This window comes from Triturus cristatus, chromosome 10 (genome assembly GCF_964204655.1).
Source record: "Triturus cristatus chromosome 10, aTriCri1.1, whole genome shotgun sequence".
NCBI lineage: Eukaryota > Metazoa > Chordata > Amphibia > Caudata > Salamandridae > Triturus > Triturus cristatus.
In genome coordinates, this window is record NC_140593.1 from 909,950,961 (window position 1) to 909,974,248 (window position 23,288).

At 42.2% G+C, this 23,288-nt stretch overlaps 1 protein-coding gene across 4 annotated transcripts in view; it reads right to left on the reverse strand.

Annotated features, from left to right (window-relative positions):
* KLHL18 (kelch like family member 18) overlaps positions 1 to 23,288 on the reverse strand; it is a 244,474-nt gene that overhangs the window by 164,952 nt on the left and 56,234 nt on the right. Inside the window, exon 2 of one of the 4 annotated variants that reach the window (XM_085628739.1) lies at positions 9,460 to 9,497. The exons of the other annotated variants lie outside the window; for them this stretch is intronic. The gene's annotated coding sequence lies outside the window, so the exon portion shown is untranslated. The remainder of the gene's footprint in view (positions 1 to 9,459; positions 9,498 to 23,288) is intronic. 4 annotated transcript variants of the gene reach the window in all.

Sequence of the window (23,288 nt, forward strand, 5' to 3'; positions counted from 1 at the left end):
ATCATCATTGTTGACAGCAATTGATTCCGAAGCAACATTTTTTACTGTAATTGATCTCAAGAATGCCTTTTTCAGCGTCCCAATAGATCCGGAAAGCCAATACTTGTTCGGATTCAGTTTAAATGGGCGCAGCTTTAAATTCTCACGCGCTCCTCAAGGATTTACAGAAAGCCCCAGCATTTACAGCCAAGCACTGAAACGAGAACTTGACAGTATCCACATGCCAGACAATACAGCACTGCTTCAATATGTCGATGATCTGCTGATCACCGCGAGAAGCGAGCCAGAATGTGAAAAAGCTTCTCTGACAGTTTTACATTTCTTAGCCGACAAGGGGCACAAGGTGTCCCCTTCTAAGCTGCAATTCTGTGTTCAGCGAGTTATTTATCTTGGTCACTCGCTGTCCAAGGAGGGAAGGCAGCTTACACCAGATCGCATCCAGTTAATTGCTAACATGTCAATACCCCAGACACAAAAGGAGGTGCGGGCTTTCATAGGCCTCACTTCATATTGTAGGCAGTGGATCCCTCAGTACGCATTTCTAGCAAAACCACTCATTCAGTTAACCACACAGGAGGCAGCCACATCGACTGTTCTCCCTTGGACTCAGGAACATACACAAGCTTTTGAAAGCTTAAAGGAAGCTTTATGTCAAGCACCTGTTTTAGCAACACCATGTTATAGCAAACCTTTTACACTCTTTGTTACAGAACGCGAAGGTACTGCCTTGTCAGTACTCACTCAGGATCAAGCAGGATCACGCAAGCCATGTGCTTATTTTTCCAGTACATTAGATCCCGTAGCTCAGGCTTTGCCTGCATGCCTGAAATCAGTGGCAGCGACAGCTTTAGCAATCAGACAAAGCGATGCCATAGTATTAGGACACCCATTGACAGTTCAAGTACCACATGCAGTAGAGGTTCTTGTGAACCGAACACAAACGCAACACTTGGCCATAGCAAGACTTACCGGTTATGAACTGACATTGTTTCAACCACACATAGAGATCCGACGGTGTAATACATTGAATCCTGCTACACTATTACCTGTAATTGGAACAGACCCACTAGCTCATGATTGTGTTGAAATCATTGAAATAAAGACGAAACCTAGACAAGACTTGACAGACGTTCCATTGTTAGATCCAGACCTGACGTTGTATGTAGACGGATCATGCATGAGAGCAAGTACAGGAGATTTAGTGGCCGCGTATGCAGTCACAACAGACACTGAAGTTATTGAGACACATTGTATAGATATTCTGTCAGCCCAAGCAGCAGAACTTATTGCTCTAACGCAAGCCTGTATTCAAGCCACAAATAAAAAAGTTAATGTATACACTGACTCACGTTATGCATTCGGAGTTGTACACGACTTCGGCGTGCTGTGGCGAGAGAGAGGTTATCTAACGTCCCATGGTGCCCACATTCAGCACGGGCCCCTCATTCATGCTTTGTTAGACGCAATACATTTACCCACTGCTATATCGATTATGAAATGTAAAGCACACACGAAGGTTACTGATACCATTTCTCAAGGCAATGATTTAGCTGACAGAACAGCTAAACAGACTGCTCAGAATCGCACATTAGACATGACAAAGCCAATAGTTCAGACACCAACACAGTGTATGACGATTAAGGATCCCACACTTGACGTAATTGACATACAGACACATGCCACAGCAGAAGAAATAAAGAAGTGGGCTGAACTAGGAGGGATCCAGACAGATCAAGGATGGATGACGAAGGAGAAATCTGTATGGTTTCTCCCTGATTCCATGGTTCAAGCCATTATAGCTACAGTTCACAGTCCAGCACATTTAGGAGAGAAGGCTATGCTAGACAGCATTCAGCACATTTGGTTCAACAAACATTTACGAGCAGCAGCTAAACAAAAAGTTCGTACCTGTATGATATGTTGTCAGTTTAATCCAGGAAAGAGTGTTTCCGTAGAGCAGGGTGGATTTCAGCCTCCTGACCATCCTTTTGAAGTCCTCCAGATGGATTATATTCAGATGGAACGTTGTCGAGGATTCAAATATGTCCTCGTAGTTGTCTGCGCTCTCTCCCGTTGGACAGAGGCGTATCCCGTATCAGATTACACTGCCCCGACTACTGCCAAGCAGCTAGTTCGAGAATTCTTCCCACGGTACGGTTTACCACGTGTTGTATATTCAGATAACGGTCAGCCTTTCTCATCCGAATTAATGAAACATGTCTCACTCTTGTTGGGATATCAGTGGAAGTTCCACTGTGTCCGACACCCTGAGGCAGCAGGTCTCGTAGAAAGACATAACCAGACACTGAAAATCAGACTGTCCAAAATATGTAGAGAGAAAGGTGTCGACTGGATAGTAGCATTACCAGTTGCACTCTTTTACATGAGAATGGTAGCACACTCTAGAACAGGGCTATCCCCGTATGAGGTGATCTTTGGTAGACCACCGAATATGTGGGGGACGCCTATACCACGTAAAATAACTGATGTTGACTGTAATATGCTGACAGATTACCTGGCTTCCTTGATGTCTGCACTACAATCTTCTCGTTCACAGGTAGCTGCAGCCTTTCCCGACAACACTGAGGCGAAACCCCATGACGTTGTTCCGGGTAATCTTGTCTTTGTAAGAAACTTCGACAGGAAAAGTCAATTGGAGCCCAGGTGGAAAGCACCCAAGTTGGTCCTGTTGACCACAAGAACAGCCGTGAAGATCGAGGGACGAAAAGGGTGGATTCATTCCAGTCACGTCAAAAAATTTCATGGACTACCTTCAGATATAGACACTGTGCCCTGCACTCCCTCACAGACTGATTCAAAACTTCCTTTTGTTGAACAGAATGACTCTCAGTGCTATAAACAGAAACTCAGGTCCAGATCTAAACTGTCGGACGATTTGATTGTTTAAGTCCTCTCCAAGGTGAAGCGGTTGAATCTGTCCCGACATGTACCCCTTAGGTCTGAATCATGTAGAGTCCAGAATCATAATGAAACGACATGCTTATTGTAAATTACTGCGTAACCACTGTATTGTGACTTTATTAATTTTGTCTTCCTTGAGTTTTTTAATAGTTACTGCAAGTATATTGTTGCATATGTATTATCCTGTTTCTAAACGTGTTTTCAATATAACTGATGAACATTCTTTTAGTGACCTACCGCCACATGAATTATCTTATAGACTTGCGCTGCGCAATAACACATTCATTAGTATGTTACATCATTCCCATCAGACTAGTAATGCGACCAATTGTTGGGTGTGTGGCCGACTCCCTCCCTATCAGAATAACAAAGGAGTTCTGCCTTTCTTTCCACATCCATTCACACACAATGGCTCCTGTGGAGCATGGTTTAGTTTATTAAATTCCATAGACCCAGACACAGCAGTTTATCAACAACATTGGATATGGGGAAATCTGAATCTAGTTTTATTCAAAGTCTGTCACCCTAATAAGGAGGGTCACCCCAGTAGAACAGGAACTGATTTAGAAAATGAAGTGTATAAATTAGGTAATTTTACGCCTAATCTTATGATTTTGAATGTCAAATCCGAAGTTGAACTAATTCTGCCCACTATGTCAGTATTTCCAGTTAAGGGTGAATTATGTGTAAGAAAAGTTGGTTCCATACATATGGGCCATAGCCAATGCGTTACTACAGTAGAATATAGTGATCAAGGCAAATCTTCATTTAGAGCTTCTCGCCATTCCTACTTCATATGTGGTCAGACTGCATATATGCGTCTACCTCTAGATTGGGATGGTACCTGTTACATCGCATTCCTTTTGCCACCTGTTTTCCTAGCTCCCCCAGATTATTATCGAAATGTTCATTTAGTACACAATAGAGAGAAAAGAGATCTCCCAGTTGTCGATTATACTGAGACGGCATGGGACAAGTATGTAGATTTCAATAAAGGTATCTTTCCCTATATAGGTACAATATCAAATAGTAAGCTGATACGCAGACTCACCAAGACTCTTGAAGCTGTAGTAAACGAGACTATAGCCGCCCTAGGCAATCTGACAGAGGAACAATCAGTGATGAGAATTGTTGTTCTCCAGAATCGTCTTGTCCTTGACGTCATCCTGGCCGATAGGGGCGGAGCTTGTAGGGTCATCGGATCCAGCTGCTGTATATTCATACCAGAGAATTCGCCATCTGTATATAAAGCTATAACACGCCTTCATAAGATTGTAAGCCAGATACACGAGAATCCAGGCACTTGGACGTGGTCCGGGTGGTTTTGGAGTGTGATATCAGCCTGGGGATGGAGAGTTCTATCCTTCCTAGGTATTGGCCTTCTTATGCTCTTCAGTTGTTGTTTATGCCTACAATGTGGACCAGCGATTTGTGGTCTGTGTGCCACATCATGGATTCCACATCAAAGTTCTCGTTCAAGATCCCGGAAGAAGAAAGAAGAAGAAATGATGCTCCATGAGCAAATCGAAGGAATGATGAAGATTGATGTCTCGTGAAGGGCAAGAAGGGGACAAGGAGGGAATGTGGAAATGTGGATTTTCCTGATCAGTTATGTCCCCTATCTTGGACCCCAACGGTTCTATATGCATGTTACAAGTACATGTATGTTCCCTCCAGTTCCAGTTTCTAAGACGCAAACATATGTGTGTCTACCGTCAACATGTTCTCTGTCAGATCCGCCATCAATGGGCTGGATATTTGATTCCTAAGTATGAAAGGCCACCGACTTTATATGGCTAAGTTACTTCATTTTTACAGTTCAGGCGAGTAGGCCCGATTCTGTCCTCAAAGCCTTTCCCTGCTCTCTGTCTCTGACAGCTTCAGCTTGAGCTCGCATCTGTATCCATGAACTTTGTTCTACTCCCTGTGCAGCTAACGGTGCCTGCCTCGGCCAGTTTTCGCCTGTCTGCCAAGAAGCTGTATTTCACCTTCGAATTATCTATTTTGCTCTCCAGCCGATGCATTCCTGTCCAGTGATTTAGGTAAACATTTCCTTTCGCTCACAAGCAGAGGACTCAGCCTTTCCGTCCTCCTGCAAGTGATTCATAGCCCTGTTGCCATGGAAAGTTTTCTGCCCCTCGCATCTCATATAGACACTTAGACGCTTGTACACGCACACAGTCAGTATAGAATAGATTCTGTCCGAGAGTCCTTCCTTGTGGATAACATAGTTCTTTAAACATAGGATGTTAGATATGATTTGGGATTAGGATGACTTGACCCCAGACTTCTCGTCTCCACATGTAGAGCTAAATGTCAAGTCCCCTTCACCCCCTAGTTGCACGTCAATTACACGTCATGCTGCCGCGCGCGCATCTATGCCAAGTATTATCTTATAGATCCACCTATGTCTGATAATTCTAACCAATCATGTTTCTTTTATTCCTTATTACGCCTAGTTTCGATTATGTCACTGTTACGTCATTTTTCTTATCAAATGTTACGCCTTCTACATTCGTTTCATTGTAATGAACTTATTATAAAAATACATGTCTGTTAATGAATTATTGTACTTCACTTCCTGAACCTTCGTGGTGACGGAACCTGAGGGCCGCGACTCGAGTCGGCCATTTTGAATGGAATAAAGCCCATTAGAAACCTCTTATACCACGGATTCTGCCTCTTGTTATTTTGAGCTATTTTACTTTATTTTAAGATTCCGCATGAAATTCAGTCCGGTAATATTTATTTTATTTACCACAGTATCTCCCCCCTCTCCTCCACCTCTCCATCATTCACTGCACAGGTCTCCCCCTACTCCTCCTCCCCACCTCTGTCAGGTTACCTCCCATAATCCCCGCCCCAATCTGTCACCCCTTTCTTCTGCTGCCCATTACACATAGCCGGGAGTAGAGGTGGGTCACCGTCCTCTCCCAGGAGCCCTCCCCCCTCACTGTCTTGGAGGTGACCTTGTTCAAAAGCGGAGCTCCAGCGCCTGAGTCCTGGCGTTGGGGGAGGGGAGAAGAGAAGAGGAAGCCTGCAACACTACACAGCAATGCTTTACTGGCAGAACTCATACGGACGCATGACCAAAGCCAAAACCCGATTTATTCCTGTATTCCAGAGACATGAGAAGGAGCGGCACATGGCCTCCTCGCATGAGACCCAGGCATGTATCAGCACATGTCACAGAACAGGTCCAAGAGCAACGGTTACACTGGCTCCGGCCACAGGCAGCTGGGCTTTCCCTACAGTTACAAATTCTAAAACACTCAGGCCTCAGACAGCAGAGCTGTCCCTGATGTTATACAGATCTCATTTTCTCTCATCTCATAGAGCGGAGCTATCGCTCTGGTTACACAGATCTCACTATCTGTGGCTCTAGAGCAGAGCCATCCCTCAGGTAACACAGATGCGTCATGCAGCAGAGCTGTCTCTCATATTACACAGATTTCGTGGGTGGCCTCAGACAGCAGAGCTGTCTCTGATGTTACAGATCTCATTTTCTCTCGTCTCATAGAGCGGAGCTATCCCTCCGGTTACACCGACCTCACAGCATCACGGCGAAGACAACATGGCTATCTCTCTGGTTAGACAGATCTCATCTGTGGTTCTAGAGCAGAGCCATCCCTCAGGTAACACAGATGCGTTATACGACTGAGCTGTCTGGCCGAAGGCATCAGAGCTGTCCCTCAAGTTACCCAGATCTCACAGTAGCAGGCATCAGGATAGCAGAGGTTACACAGATTTTATAGGCTCCGGTTTTAAAGAGCATAGCTATCCCTCAGATTACTATCTACACAGCGTCGTATCGGACGTCACAGCTACCCCTCAGATAATGCATATTTAATAGACGCAGGCTTCTGACAGCAGAGCTATCCTGCTCAGAAACATTCCCAGGGCTCAGACAGCAGGGGTAACCCCTAGGTTGCAAAGACCTTAGAGTTTCACGACTCAGAGTGGAGCTCTCATGCCTGAGTTTTGTGATGAGGGGGCCCCCTGCAGCTCGGACCCCAACCCCGCGGGGGCTGCGGTGGCCTGTCTTACGCCCCGCGGACACTTCAGACTGAGAGCTGAGCGAACCCCTGAGTGAACCCCTGCCCGAGTCCGCCATCCCCGATAACAGCGAGGAGGCCCCTGGCAAGCTCTTCGGTGAGTCTGCTTGAGTCTTTAAATTTTTTGCATCACAGGGCTGTGGTGTCCCGGATTGCGGCCCCTCCTTTTACTCCTGCCAGGGTCATTTATTGTGTCCTGACAGCACGCTGGTTTACAGCACAATATAACCATTCAATGCCATGCTTAGTTAGACCCATGCTACAAAGGTAAATATGGAAACATAAAATGGGACGGAATTAAACTTTTCCACTCCTCCTTTCAACATGGGTTTAGCATTTGGATACGGTCGGTGCCCATAATATATTTCAGCCGGAAACGTGCACATTAAATTAAAAAAAAAATAACTATGTTTTATTGACAGTTCTAATGTTTTATGTTTGGACATGCACTGGCAGTGATGTCGAACAACGCACATTTCTAGTCTTTGTGATACGCTTTAACATATACGAAATTACCAGATTCATGGAGGGGGTGAATTGTAATCCCGATATAAAAACAAGGAGGGCGCGACAATCCAAGCAACTATCGTTTAATTGCCCTAATCGATGTAGAGGCCAAATATTATGCAGGGATCCTTCTGGAAGAACTAACAAGTTGGGCAGCTGAAAACAACATCATTCGTATAACGCAGACTGGTTTTCAAAAAGGCCAAGGAACGACAACGAACATCATGGCCCTGTCCATACTTATGGATGCCGCAAGAGAGAAAAAACATGCATTGTATCTCTGCTTCATAGACTATGCAGCAGCATTCGATCATGTGGACCGTAATATACTCTGGATCAAACTGGCAAAATGGGGGATTCCTTCCTCACTCCTGAACCAATTTAGACACCTATACACAGATACGTGGATTAGGATAAAACTGGGAGAAGGTTCGCGATTATCGAGAAGAATTCCAACAAACAAAGGTCGTAAGCAAGGATGCGTCCTTTCACCAGTATTATTTAACCTCTTTATGGCTGATTTGCCTGAAGAATTGGACAGATGTTCATCTCATGGTCTATCGCTAGGAGGAAAAACCTTGACAAACTTGCTCTACTCCTATTGGCCTACAACGCCTTCTGGATACAACCAATAGATTTTCAAAAAGAAACATCTTAAAAATAAATTATACAAAAACTAAGATTATGGCAGTTAATTACCACAAAATGTTTACGCCAAGATGGTACCTTGACGGGCAAAGAATACAGCAAGCCACTACCTGTAAGTACCTGGGTATCCTCCTGGATCAGAACAACTCATGCAAACCACAGCTGGAGACCTTAAGGAAAAAAGGGATGACAACTTGTTGGGCACTCAAACCATTGAAGAATCTGCTACCAGATCTCTCCCTGGAACCTTTTTTAAAAATAGTGAGAGCCAAACTCCAGCCTACAATCTTGTATGGGAGTGAACAAATGACAGGGAGAGACGCTTTGACGTTAAATAATATAATAACAACCTCATATCGTTCGATATTCCAACTTCCTAGATATGTTTCTCCAGCCCAACTTCGACTGGAATTCGGTGTACAAAACCAAATAGTGGAGAGAATGGGAGCCTACGTAAAAAACTGGCATAAAATCAGACTAGCTGAAAAAGGTACTTTAATCAACCTTTTATGGACAGAGATAACACGAACCAGCAAATCTCCAACTAACAAATATCTCAAAGATTCAATTGAAAAATTAGGTTTAGAGAACCTATGGAATACTTCAGCGTCCCATATTTTTAAAAAACTAGCAACAAAGGCAATAAGAAGCATCTCCCTCGCACTAGACAAGGAAGCACTATCAAGACGAGCTCATGGATGGACAGTTATTAACAACTATAAAAATGGCAATCCTCAAACCTATCGAAATCTAGGAATAAAGATGCATACAAAACAAAAATTCCTAAAGTTAAGACTGGGGGTTGGACCCATAAAAGTTTTATTGCCGCCATGGAAAAGAACACGACTAGACTGTAAATGTAGATTATGTGGACTGGGCGAAGAGAACATTATCCACATTATCAGCATATGTGACAAACTGAAAGACATAAGGGTATCTTTATTAAAGCCTTTTTTTATACAGCACGGTGTGAGGTCCTGCAGACAAGCAAAACTTCTATGTTTTAATCCGACCGTCACCCAATTAAATTGTCGCCTTACAAAATTTCTGGATATTACAGAGAAAAGATTAAATATCTAAAAAGATTCCCAAATGGCTCAGGGAAACAGAGACTATTCTTCTGATGATGGACAAATTTTCTCCTATTCGCACATTTTAAGAATATTAACCTTTTCTCTTTTTGTATTGTATAATATCTTCTGATTTTTAGAATATTGTTTTTCTCATTTTACATGTACAAAAGTTATATTAATAAGAAATTGTGCTTTCTTTGTATGATCACCATATGCAATGATTTTAATTAATTATGCATAATAAATTTACTTACTTAGTCTTTGTGATCAGAAGATGTCGATTAAAAAAATTCTAAGAAAATAAACAAAATAAACAAATTTACCATTCCGCATCAGGATGTAACTAACCATGACAGGTGCAGGCGAAATGGTGGAAGGACAAAGATGACAGTTGTTCACACGCACAAAGTTTGTATCAAAAGAAGAGAGCAAACTTTTAATGTTTTGTTGAGCCACTAGAACATAGATTAATACACGATGAGGAGATTTCATTGAACATACACAACAAAAATACCTTGTTAGAACTTTTCAACCTCCCACCCAACTGAGGTAACTGTGTATCTGCCTTTTACTGTCCCCTCCATCCTAGTTCGCTATTAAGCGCTCAGCTGCTATTGTGCTGAGTCCACATGCTACACAAATATTGTTAAAAATGAAAAAAACAAAATAGAACTTTATTTAAAAGTTAAGTTATTAGAGGGCCATTCTTACATTAAAATTAAGTTAGGAAAGAAGACGATGCAGTCTTTTTTCTGTGCATGAACTCACACACTGCGACCACAAAAACATCAGCGCTGACACAATGGGATGCAGGATGTTAAAGCAGAGGCCACACACAACAGGGCAGGGGCGTTCTAACTTTCAGACTCTAGTAGCTGTTCTCATTCCCGGCTTCGATGAAGGACATCAAACCCGTGATTTTGCGAAATGACTCTCTCTCTCACACTGTTTGCAATTGTAAATGTGTAAGACGTATATATATATGTATATATATATATATATATATATATATATATATATATATATATATATATATATATATACATACACACACACACACACACACATACACACACACACATACCTGTATATATATATGCACATATATATCAATGAATATATATTCATATAAATATGCATACATATATATACACATAAATATGTATATAAATATACACTTGCCCCGGAGTTAGATGTATTGCCTGCCATTACTTTCAGAAGGGCACCCTCTATGAGGGATGCCCTTGTAAAAACTAGTGCAGATGTAGTTGAAACTGGACATTGGCCATCTAACAAAACAGGTTTTTACAAGTGTAGTTCCTGTAGGGCATATACATTTGGGGTAAATAAACAGGAATTTGATGCTTTCTCCCCTACCCCATGTAAAATCAAAGGACTATTTACATGTAAGACAGACCGTGCCATTTATGTACTGGAATGTACGTGTCATCTACAGTACATAGGAAGTACCAAGCTTCAGGGTTTTAACCGTATCCTGCAGCACCTACGTGCAATTGTCAATTCAGAATCTACGTATCCGGTTGCACGTCATTTAAAATTAATGCATCAGAACAACTTAAAAGACCTTAATTACTTTGTAATTGACGCAGTTTCGAGATCGATAAGGGGAGGAAACAGAGAAAAAATTGCGTCAATTAGAGAGTCAGTACATTCTTAGTTAGACACTAAAATGCCGAACAGCCTGAACACTGGGGAAGTCCTGTACAATTTCCATTAATATGACTACCCTGAGCTGCTATACATGTAACAGGGATTTCCTGATATATATAAATATATATATTATCTACTGGCGGTCGCAAGTAGATAGTTATAGTTAGGACCGTGTTTCCATAGGAAATCTGAAAATTCTATTTTGAATAACTTTGGCGCTGGTTGACGAATCCTTGCGAAATTTTCAAAACTAACGGGGCGCTCCGTTCAGCTCCTACCCTGAAAGTCTCGGGGTGATTCGTCAAGCGGGGGCCGAGAAAAAAGGGGGGTCCCAAAACGCGTTTTCCCCATGCATTTTCCCATAGGACCTTTAGTCGAAGGTATAGCCCGAACGGCTGAACAGAATTACTTGAAATTTGGCAGAGAGGTAGTCCTCAGTTCAGGGATGTGCCTTTTGCATATATGGTGTCAATCTGTTCAGTAGTTCCTGAGAAAATTGCAGTTAAAGCACATAAATATCTATAGCCGCGCACCGTGCGCGCACCCCAACGTTCGCGAGCGTAATTCTGATTGGTGGTTACATGTCAGTCAACGTTCGAATCGGTCAAAAATCAGGAAGTGTCAGCCGCCATTTTGTTTGTTTTGGGTGAGAGAGTGAAAAAGAGAGGTGGCGAACGTGAAAAGGGGGCAGGGTAAAGAGTTCCTGACCCCCTAGCCTTTGTCAGGGGGTCCCTAAATGACCCCGAAGGGTGAAAAAACATTTTTTTTTTTTTTTTTTTTTAAATCGCGGGGTGCGCGCACGAAAAACCTTAAAAAAAATAATAATAATAAAACATACATAAGTTAGCATTTAAAAAACCGTACAAATTCACATAAAAAAAACATAGGTTCCACACACGTTATAGTTAGGAATTAGCATTTAAAAAACCTTGCAAATTCACTTAAAAACCATAGGTTTTACACATGTTATAGTTAGGTGGAAATTTCACTCGTAAAAAACCAATGAAATTCCCCCGTTATAGTTCGTTCAGATAACTATAACTCGCGCAACCGCCACTCTATCACAAGGATGATGTCATCAGTGATGTCACTGACCATGTCATGAGTGATGTAATATGTGACGTCATGAGCAGTGGATTGCGGGCGCGCGAGTTATAGTTATCTGAACTAACTATAACGGGGTAATTTCATTGGTTTTTTACGAGTAAAATGTCCACCTAACTATAACATGTGTGAAACCTATGGTTTTTTAAGTGAATATATATATATATATATATATATATATATATATATATATATATATATATATATATATATTCACTGAAAAAACCATAGGTTTCACACATGTTATAGTTAGCGGAAATTTTACTGATAAAAAACCAATGAAATTCCCCCGTTATAGTTAGTGCAGGCAACTATAACTCACGCGACCGCAATCCTCTGCTGATGCTAATACTGTATTTACACACTTATTTGCCCATGTCTTCTTCCATACATTTTTAGCTATACATATATTACAAATATTTTTTTTTCATAAAGATACATATGTCATCAGCAGAAGATTGCGGTCGCGTGAGTTATAGTTGCCTGCACTAACTATAACGGGGGAATTTCATTGGTTTTTTATCAGTAAAATTTCCGCTAACTATAACATGTGTGAAACCTATGGTTTTTTCAGTGAATTTGCAAGGTTTTTTAAATGCTAATTCCTAACTATAACGTGTGTGAAACCTATGGTTTTTTCAGTGAATTTGTACGGTTTTTTAAATGCTAAGTTACTTTACGCCATTCGTGGCGTGCGCGCCCACTTAACGCAGTTCGTTCCGTGAGCGCACAGTGAGCACGCGGTGCGCTTCGCGCACCGCGCGCCCACTTTACGCAGTTAATGCCGTGCACGCACGGTGGGCACGCGGTGCGATGACAAAGCAAGAAAGCACGTCAACAAATCTGTTTCTGCTTTCCTCCGTGACTATGGTATGGGTGCCATTTACCACAACAACTTGCGTTATGACATGCAAGACATTTATAGAGGAGATGGTGTGCACTTCAATGATGAAGGGAACAGAGTCTTCCTCTTGAACCTTAGACTCTGCATCGGTACTTACTTGTAGGTACCACTAAAAAATAATTTCATAAACACAACGGCTCTTTTTAGAGCCCCCTAATATCTAAACACTTAAATCTGATTTTCATTTTTTTTTTTTTTTTTTCTACCGTACGCTTACCGTAAGCTTACCGTACGCGTACCCCGTGATTTTTTTTAAAATCAATAAATGTTTTCTTTGTGCTTTACAGTCCTTCTTTGACCCCCTCACAAATGTAAGGGGGTCTGTAACTCTCCTCATTGCCCCCTTTTCTTGTTTTCACTCTTTTTTTTCTGAGTGAAATACACAAAATGGCGGCCGCCGCTTCCTGGTTTCGGCCGATTCGAATGTTTACTAAGATCTAAGAGCCAATCAGAATCGCGCTCGCGCACGCCACCGTACGCTTACGGTAAGCGTACGGTAAGCGTACCGTAAGCGGGCTCAGATATATATATTGATTTAAAGGCTATTTTCTCAGAATCTACTGAACAGATTTACACCAAAACTACAAAAGGCACTTCCTTGACCTAGGGACTACCTCTCTGCCAAATTTCGAGTAATTCTGTTCAGCCGTTCGGGCTGTAGCTCGTTCTAAAGGTCCTATGGAAAAATGCATGGGGAAAACGCGTTTTGGGACCCCCCTTTTATCTCAGCCCCCGCTTGACGGATCCCCCCGAGACTTTCAGGGTAGGAGCGGAGCGTAGCGCCCCACCTATTTTGAGAAATTCGCGAGGATTCATCGACCGGCGCCAAAGTTATTCAAAATAGAATGTTGAGGTTTTCCTATGGAAAAGGGATCCTAACTATAACTACCTACTGGCGACCGCCAGTAGGTAATATATATATATATATATATATATATATATATATATATATATATATATATATACATACATATACATATACACTTGTTTTTTCATTAGCACTTTATACTGAAGTAATTTAAATAAATACTTAGCGTCTATTTTATCCATTCTATTAATTATATTTATTAGTAAGTAGTGAGTTTCCTATGGTCTTAATAGTAGACGTGATGTCTTATCACTAGTGGGTTATCATGCACTTTTATTTTAAGGTTATGATGCAAGATCTTGCACTATGCACTTTCATATATAAACAGACATATAGGTTCTTGAAATCTTAGATGGTTAACAAATACATTTTTTAGCAGTAATTGGGCACTTACCCTTTATTACCTATATGCACTTAGCATATAGAAACTGCTTTTTACGAGATACACCTATATTTGTCAAGTTTTATTTCATTATATAAATGATTACCCTGTGGGGAAAAGTTTTCATGATGAATATTGCATTTGAATATAGGTTTCGTTTACCACTAATATGAACCAGTGAGTCTGTTGTTTAGCCCTATGAATGAATTGGGTGGAGTTTATTTCTAGTGCAAGTATAAACTGGGTCATTGCACGTAAGAGGACATACCTCAGAAGAAGGCAATATGCTGAAACGAGTCAGGTGCCTCTGACACGTGACTGCCTGCGCTAATCGAAATAAAGCACCTTTGTCCAGGAACCGGGTTTTGGCGCATTTCTTGTTTGGATGTTATTTGCGAGAATTGCTGTCTCCCGTATTTGCCATGACCGCCCTGCAGGGTTGGGGGTCCCCGTTGACAGCATCTTTTGGATGATTTAAATTGGGGGACATGACCCGCTGTCCCCATCACAAGCCTAAGGAATGCCGGCGATTATTGTGAGCAGGGGCGAGAAAGGGAGCAAAGCAGGGCGTGTTGCCTTGTGAAGCAGGTCCTGGACTCAGCGCTGATTTTAAACTGTGTGGCAACTACGTGTCTAATTAATTGCACCAGTCTTTTCTCCCCTGTTGTGCCTTACTTACCTGGTGATATCGAAACTCTGAGACAGTAAGTGTTAAAAATCATGAGGATTATACATAAAGTATGCTGTCTCACGAATTGCATCTTGGGAGTTAGAGAATGATGCAGGTTTAATTGAATGGGATGAATTTCGTAGTCTCTATTGCAAACACCCAAAACTTCCAGTATTGTACTTGCTCCCAAAATTGCATAAAAATTCTAAAAAACCACCAGGGAGACCCATAGTCTCTTCTATGGGCTCTCAACTCGAAGCAACATCTAAGTTCATTGACCATTACTTACGACCCTTTGTTAGTGCTTTACCGGCATACCTTAAGGATACCACACACTTCCTGACACTAATTGATGGGGTGGTATGGGAAGAGGACTTTTTACTGGTAACCTTGGATGTTACCAGTTTGTACACAAGCATACCACATGACCTGGGGATCCAGGCCATTAGACATTTTTTAAGAGCCAGACCGATTTCATTACTAGCCCACACTGAAATGTTGTTGGAAATGACGAGGTATTGTTTGACAAACAATTACTTCCTATTTAACAATAACATTTACAAACAAACCCAAGGCACCGCAATGGGCACCTGCTTCGCCCCCAGTTATGCCAATCTGTACATGGGCTGGTGGGAGGAGCAGGTGTCGCAAAATTGGGAAGCTCAGGAAGATAAGGTCATCATATGGGCCAGGTTCATAGACGACATATTTTTAATATGGAAAGGTGATAAAGAGTCAGTTTTAACCTTTATTGACTCTCTCAATAATAATGACAAGAACTTACAATTCACCTCCCAAATTAGTGAGTCTATGATTGTGTTTTTGGATGTGGAGATTCTGGTTTCTAATAACTCATTGGTAACAAAGTTGCATAGAAGGCAAACAGCAGGGAACAGCTTACTCAATGCTCAAAGCGCTCACCCATCTAGCCTGATTCGAAGCATCCCTTATGGGGAACTAATCAGAGCTAAGCGCAATTGTAGTACCACTGAAGAATATGAACAAGAGAAAATTGTAATGAGCATAAGATTCAAACAACGTGGGTACTCTGATAAGATAATTAAACAAGCGATCACCAAGGCAGATTCACTAATAAGATCTAATCTTTTACATTCTAAACCTGTATTATCTGAATCTAAAGATTCTGTCAGATTCATTACCACTTTTTCTAAAAATGCTTTTCATATTAGGAAACTTTTTGAGAAGAGTTGGCATATCTTAAAGAGTGATTTGACTCTAAGTGAATATTTAAATGATTCACCACAGATAACATTTCGTAGATGTCAATCCTTGAAAGATGAATTGTGCAATAATATGATCAGTGCCACAAATACTGGTTTCCAATCGAGAACAAGTGGTTTTGTTACATGTAAACGATGTAAGGTGTGTGCCCAAAGTGTAGATTGCAAAAAACTCAGAGTATCAGGCAACAAGAGAGATTTTGAAATCAGAGGAAATTACAGTTGCAAAACAGATTGTGTGTACTGCTTGATTTGCCCATGTGGCAAATTATATGTAGGAAGCTCAATACATCCAGCTAAGAAGAGAGTCCTAGAACACCTACGTGCGATTAAAAAACATGACGTGCAGTACCCTGTAGCCCGTCATTTCTTTGATGTACATGGGCAAAATGAAAAACTTTTATCCTATGTCGTTATAGATGCAATTGTACGGCAAGACAGAGGAGGTGACAGACAGCGCCTTTTAAGACGTCTTGAATCAAGATACATAATCGATTTCGATACTATGATCCCCGAGGGACTCAATTCGAGTGAAGAAATGGCTGTACACTTATGATAAAATGTACCGTTGCAAGAATCATGTGCTGATCTATTTTCTGCTTATTTAGATGTTATCTTGCTATTAACACACATATTTTTGTATTGTGTTTTTTGATATATTCAGAACTATTTCAGGATAAGGGATTTTAGCCTGTACAGTTAAAATGAATTGTTATTGCGGTGATTGCCTCTATTTTCCATAATGTAGGACAATGTTAAAAAATTTTAAAATTTATAAATGAATGGCCTAAGAGATTTCAACGGCAATTGATATAAGTTTGCACAGATAATGAGCACAATGTCACTTTGGCCCACTTGGGCGAGACTATAGCCAGTAGGATAGTAACAGCATTGAAAGAACATAACACATATGCCTCATGTCAACATTATTATTTGTTGATTATAAGAAGGATATCGTTTTAAAATTGCAATCGTGAAAAGGAGATAACTTTATCTCAAATTGTGTTCAGTAGTACCATACTGAATCTCTTGAGTGGCATTGTGATTTATTGTAGTTTAAGCCCACTTGGGCATGAAATTTAAATATGTCAACAATGCTTTATTGACAATTTGTGATTGACATTGAACTCAATTTCCGAATGAACTGTGAGCATATTACATTGCAAACATAAAATGTTGTGCTATTGAATTGTTTTGTAACTAGGTCTGAATATTTTATTTATGACCGTTGTTATGCTGTTGTTTCTCTAAGTTTATGCATTAATTCCGCTTTAGTTAACAACATGCCAAGATGGCGCCTGCATATACAACATAATATCATTGTATAAATTTAGTCCTACTTTTATGTCAGCCCTTTGAGGCAGTATGTAATCAGGAAAATGAGATTGCCGCCATACCGTGAAAAAGCTATCAAGCGAAACGCGTTGGTGAGGCGAGACACAGCCCAATAAATCCTTTTCTAAACGAATCCTGAGAGTCCTGGATTTTCTTTCGGAACTACGAAGGTGTGCGTGTGGAATATATATATATATATATATATATATATATACACTTGTTTTTTCATTAGCACTTTATACTTAAGTAATTTAAATAAATACTTAGCGTCTATTTTATCCATTCTATTAATTATATTTATTAGTAAGTAGTGAGTTTCCTATGGTCTTAATAGTAGACGTGATGTCTTATCACTAGTGGGTTATCTCGCACTTTTATTTTAAGGTTATGATGCAAGATCTTGCACTATGCACTTTCATATATAAACAGACATATAGGTTCTTGAAATCTTAGATGGTTAACAAATACATTTTTTTAGCAGTAATTGGCACTTACCCTTTATTACCTATATGCACTTAGCATTTAGAAACTGCTTTTTACGAGATACACCTATATTTGTCAAGTTTTATTTCATTATATAAATGATTACCCTGTGGGGAAAAGTTTTCATGATGAATATTGCATTTGAATATAGGTTTCGTTTACCACTAATATGAACCAGTGAGTCTGTTGTTTAGCCCTATGAATGAATTGGGTGGAGTTTATTTCTAGTGCAAACTGTATTTAAATCATGATTGGTCTCGACACGTCATGTGATTAAGACCGGGGAAAGCCGGTCGAAACGCGTCACGTTGAAGGGAAAATAAACAAGCACCGAAGAAACTTTACTGCGGAGTGGTCCATTCCTGCTTGTTTGCTTGAACATCTTGCTGTCAGGACTGTGAGCTTGTTGAAATATATATATATATCTCAAACCATATATAAATATATACATTTATTATATGTATTTACATATATATATATATATATATATGTATAAAAATATACTAAATTATATGCATATACATCAAACCATTTATATATAAATGCATTAGCACAGCTATATATATATATATACATATACACACTTCAAAATTTTGCACATAGCAAAAATACATACATAAAATATATATATATATATATATATATATATATATATATATATATATATATATATATATATATATATATATATATATATATATATATATATATATATATATTTATCATCCAAAAGAGGCTGTCGACGGGGACCCCCAATCCTGCAGGGCGGTCATGGCAAATACGGGGGACAGCTATTCCCGCAAGTAACATCCAAACAAGAAATGCGCCAAAACCCAGTTCCTGGACAAAGGTGCTTTATTTCGATTAGCGCAGGCAGTCACGTGTCAGAGGCACCTGACGCGTTTCAGCATATTGCCTTCTTCTGAGGTGTGTCCTCTTACGTGCAATGACCCAGTTTATACTTGATCACACGCCCCATTGTTGGCCACACTCTAACTCCCAAGTTGTGATCAAGTATAAACTGGGTCATTGCACGTAAGAGGACATACCTCAGAAGAAGGCAATATGCTGAAACGAGTCAGGTGCCTCTGACACGTGACTGCCTGCGCTAATCGAAATAAAGCACCTTTGTCCAGGAACCGGGTTTTGGCGCATTTCTTGTTTGGATGTTATTTGCGAGAATTGCTGTCTCCCGTATTTGCCATGACCGCCCTGCAGGGTTGGGGGTCCCCGTTGACAGCATCTTTTGGATGATTTAAATTGGGGGACATGACCCGCTGTCCCCATCACAAGCCTAAGGAATGCCGGCGATTATTGTGAGCAGGGGCGAGAAAGGGAGCAAAGCAGGGCGTGTTGCCTTGTGAAGCAGGTCCTGGACTCAGCGCTGATTTTAAACTGTGTGGCAACTACGTGTCTAATTAATTGCACCAGTCTTTTCTCCCCTGTTGTGCCTTACTTACCTGGTGATATCGAAACTCTGAGACAGTAAGTGTTAAAAATCATGAGGATTATACATAAAGTATGCTGTCTCACGAATTGCATCTTGGGAGTTAGAGTGTGGCCAACAATGGGGCGTGTGATCAAGTATAAACTGGGTCATTGCACGTAAAAGGACACACCTCAGAAGAAGGCAATATGCTGAAACGTGTCAGGTGCCTCTGACACGTGACTGCCTGCGCTAATCGAAATAAAGCACCTTTGTCCAGGAACCGGGTTTTGGCGCATTTCTTGTTTTTATATATATAAGTATAAAGTATAAGTGTAAGTATAAAGAAGCTTGTAAAGCGCTCGAATACCGAAGGTGTCTTCTCGCTGTGGTGTGTATAGTCAGGCAAGAGAGTAGAGAAATTATGGTTGGACCTGAAATAAACGATGTTTCAGCATTTTCCTAAAGAGGGCATGATCGGGTTGCAGTCGCAACTCCAGAGGCAGGAGATTCCATAATCTTGTGGCGCAGGTGCCGAAAAAGCGACCACCCCATCTTGCAAGTTTGAATCTGGAAGTACAGATAAGGCCTAGGTTAGCAGACCGCAAAGCGCGAGGCGTGAAATAGGGTCTGAATCTGTCCCTTCCATCATTGGCGCCACCCCCAAAACGGGCCCGGTGAACCAAACAGAGAGCCTTGAACTCGATCCTCTGTTGGACCGGAAGCCAGTGCAGTGATTTCCTCCCTGCAGAGGTGGGGCAGCCCCTGGGCAGGTTCAGAATGACTCTAACTGCAGCGTTCTGCAAGGACTGGATTTTTCCCACCTGAAACTTATCCATCCCCAAAAATATGGCATTGCAGTAATCCAGTCTAGACATAAACAGAGCGGCCATCACAGTCTTCTGGAGCGCCTGAGGGATATTTGGGAAAATTTTCCGCAAAGTTTTTAGGAGAAAAAAGCATGATGACGTTAGGCTGTTGACCTGGGCAGACATATCTAGTTTGTCATCAAAAATCACCCCCAGGTTCCTTACCTTAGTGACCGGGAGGGGGCATTGCCCAGCCACCGCCGGCCACCAGAGGGCGTTCCAAATTGAGGGACCCTTCCCAAACTCCATCACTTCAGTCTTTTCAGTGTTGATTTTTAAGAAGCTCAGGCGCATCCAATCCATCACGTCAATAAGACAAGCATGAAACTTGGCCGCTGTTGGGTCAGGGTGATCCACAGTTGATATTACTAACTGCGAGTCGTCCGCATAGGATACCAGCATGAAATCATGTCGTCTGACCAGACTAGCCAGTGGTCTGATATAGATGTTAAAAAGGGTCGGGATAAAGCCGACCCTTGCGGAACTCCGCACGGGAGGGAAAAGTTAGCCGAACGTAGCCCGGACCATTGAAGGCTTTGAGTACGATTATCTAAAAAGGATGCCAAAAGAGCCAAAACACGGTCCACAATCCCAACTCCCTTTAGACGCTGGAGCAGTACCTCATGGTTAACGGTATCGAACGCAGCGGACAGGTCCAGAAGGACAAGCACCGCTCGCCCACCTCCGTCCACTGCAGCTCGAATCCCCTCAGCTGTGGTTATAAGAGCCGATTCAGTGGAGTGTCTAGGTCGGAAGCCGTGCTGGGACTTATCCAGAACATCGTTCTTGTCAAGATACTCCCTCAGACTCTGGTTTATGGCCTTCTCGGCGATTTTAGCCACTAAAGGAAGGCCGGAAATAGGACGATAGCTGGAAAATTCAGCAGGGTCAAGCGAGGATTTCTTCAACAGAGGTTTTACGCTCGCTGTTTTCCACGTACTTGGACGTTATCGTCCAGCGGCTAGTACTTGGTTAATCAGAGCCATAAGAGTAGGTATGACCTTATCGGAAGCCTGGAGTGAGATATGGGAGGGACAGGGGTCTGATGCAGCTCCAGATTTTATGGAGCCTAATAGTGTCCTGACCTGATCACTGGACAAGGGAGGGACAGTTGACAGGCTGCAGCTGGATACCTCCTGAGGTGGAGACGGGAGACCTACAGTGTTTAATAGATCAGCATAGATAGTAGTAACCTTATTCTTAAAGAAAACGGCTAGCTGATCGCAAAACAACTGATCCGGTCTAAACCGGCTCATCTGTTGGGAATTCGCCAGAAAGGATACTGTTTTAAACAATTCCTTGGAGGAATTTCCTGCCTCCGAGATTTTCTGAGAGAAGTAATCCCTCTTAGCATTCTGAATGGCGAGTTTGTAGTTGGACAGCGCTAAACCATAGGCTTGCTTACAGATCCTGTCATAGCTTACTCTCCATAACCGTTCCTGCCGCCTGCATTCCACCTTGAGACGTTTCAGCTCTGGGCCATACCAAGGGGCACCAGGTGGACGTCTGTTCTGGGTGGCTACCTGGAGGGGAGCGACCTGGTTGACAGCATTAGTGATCCAGTCCGTAAACTGCGCAGTGGCTGTGTCATTATTATAATCCAGGGTGGGGGGTGGGGGGGGGGGTACCCAGCATCTCAAGGAGGGCTGAGTGTATGACTCTACTCCATCTCCTAAACATAATTAACAGGTCTCTGCGGGCCCCCTCCAGGTCTAGATTTAACTCCAACACTAAATAGCACAGCCCTATGGTCAGTCCACGGGAGATCTTCTGTCCCAAGATATAGAAGGTCAGGATGGCTGGAAAATAGACCATCCAGCGTATGTCCCCCCGTGTGGGTCGGGTCGGAAACCAACTGCTGGAGTTCATATCCCTCCATACTATTCAACAATCTGGCAGTGTCAGAATGATTCTTGACCTCCAGATGGAAATTGAAGTCTCCAAGAATAATATACAGCTCAAACTTAGTACAAGACTCCAGATGTTTTTTGCAGGGCCCCTAAAAAGACGGCCCGTGATCCAGGCGGTCTGTAGACTAAAAGCCCATGGGAGACAATTATATCCTTTAAGAAAATACTGAATTGTAATGCTTCAGCGTACAGGTTTCCAACCACCTCAACCTGTAGCTTCAGGTGGTCTCTATAGATGATAGCTAAGCCGCCCCCTCTGCCATCCTTTATATCCAGGCAGTGTAACACATACCCTGGAGGCAGAGCCATGTTCCAGTCAGGGCAGGAGGTCGCGTTTGTCCACGTTTCTGTGATAAAGGCCAAATCGGGGGAGTGAGCCGTTAACAGCATCTCCAATTCTACATGATGTTTGGTCACGGAACGCGCATTTAAGAAGATCCCTAACAGGTGATTCCCTAAGTTTACCTGTGAGGCAGGGTTTGATGCTTGAGTCTGTGTGTCACAGGGACCAGCTTCCGATCCGACCCCCACCCTTATCCCGTCCCCAGTCCTGCATGGGAAGGTAAACAGCTCTCCTCCATCAATGCTAGCCTCCCTGACCACCGAGAAGCGACAGCCCGGGCACCGATAGTCAAGTATGTCATCATACCCATGCAGGGGAATACATTGAGGGATGCGTCTCACCTGTAGCATCAACAACCTCTCCCTGGTGTAATGTAGGGGATGCCTAGCGACCAAGGGCAAGACGTCTGGCACGATCCTGGCGCAGACGGGCTTGCCTTTGGCGCGCCGTTGGTGCGCCGCTGGTGCGCTCACACCAGCGTGTGCTATTTGGGCAGTAGCAGCGAAAAACTAGAGTGCTAACCTCGCCGGAAATTGGTGGGCGGGCCCGCTCGCACGGACGGGCACCGCGCACCAGAGGAGGTGGAGCCGGGAGAAGTGCTCCAGATGAACAAGAAAGATAAAATAAGGTAAAGGGGTTTTAAAATCAGCCAGGTCTTTAAACAGTATCTGTGATAAAAACTATCTCTGTGATAAAAACTGCTAGTTCAACACGATCTGTCTCATAAGTTAAAAGTAATTAAGAAGTAGTTACACAGCAGTCCACTGATTCAGGAGCCCACTCGCAGCCCGAACCCCACACTCCGATTCCTCTCAGCTGTTCTCAAACACACACACATCAATAGGGCACCATCAACTAAATTCAAACCCAAATCAAA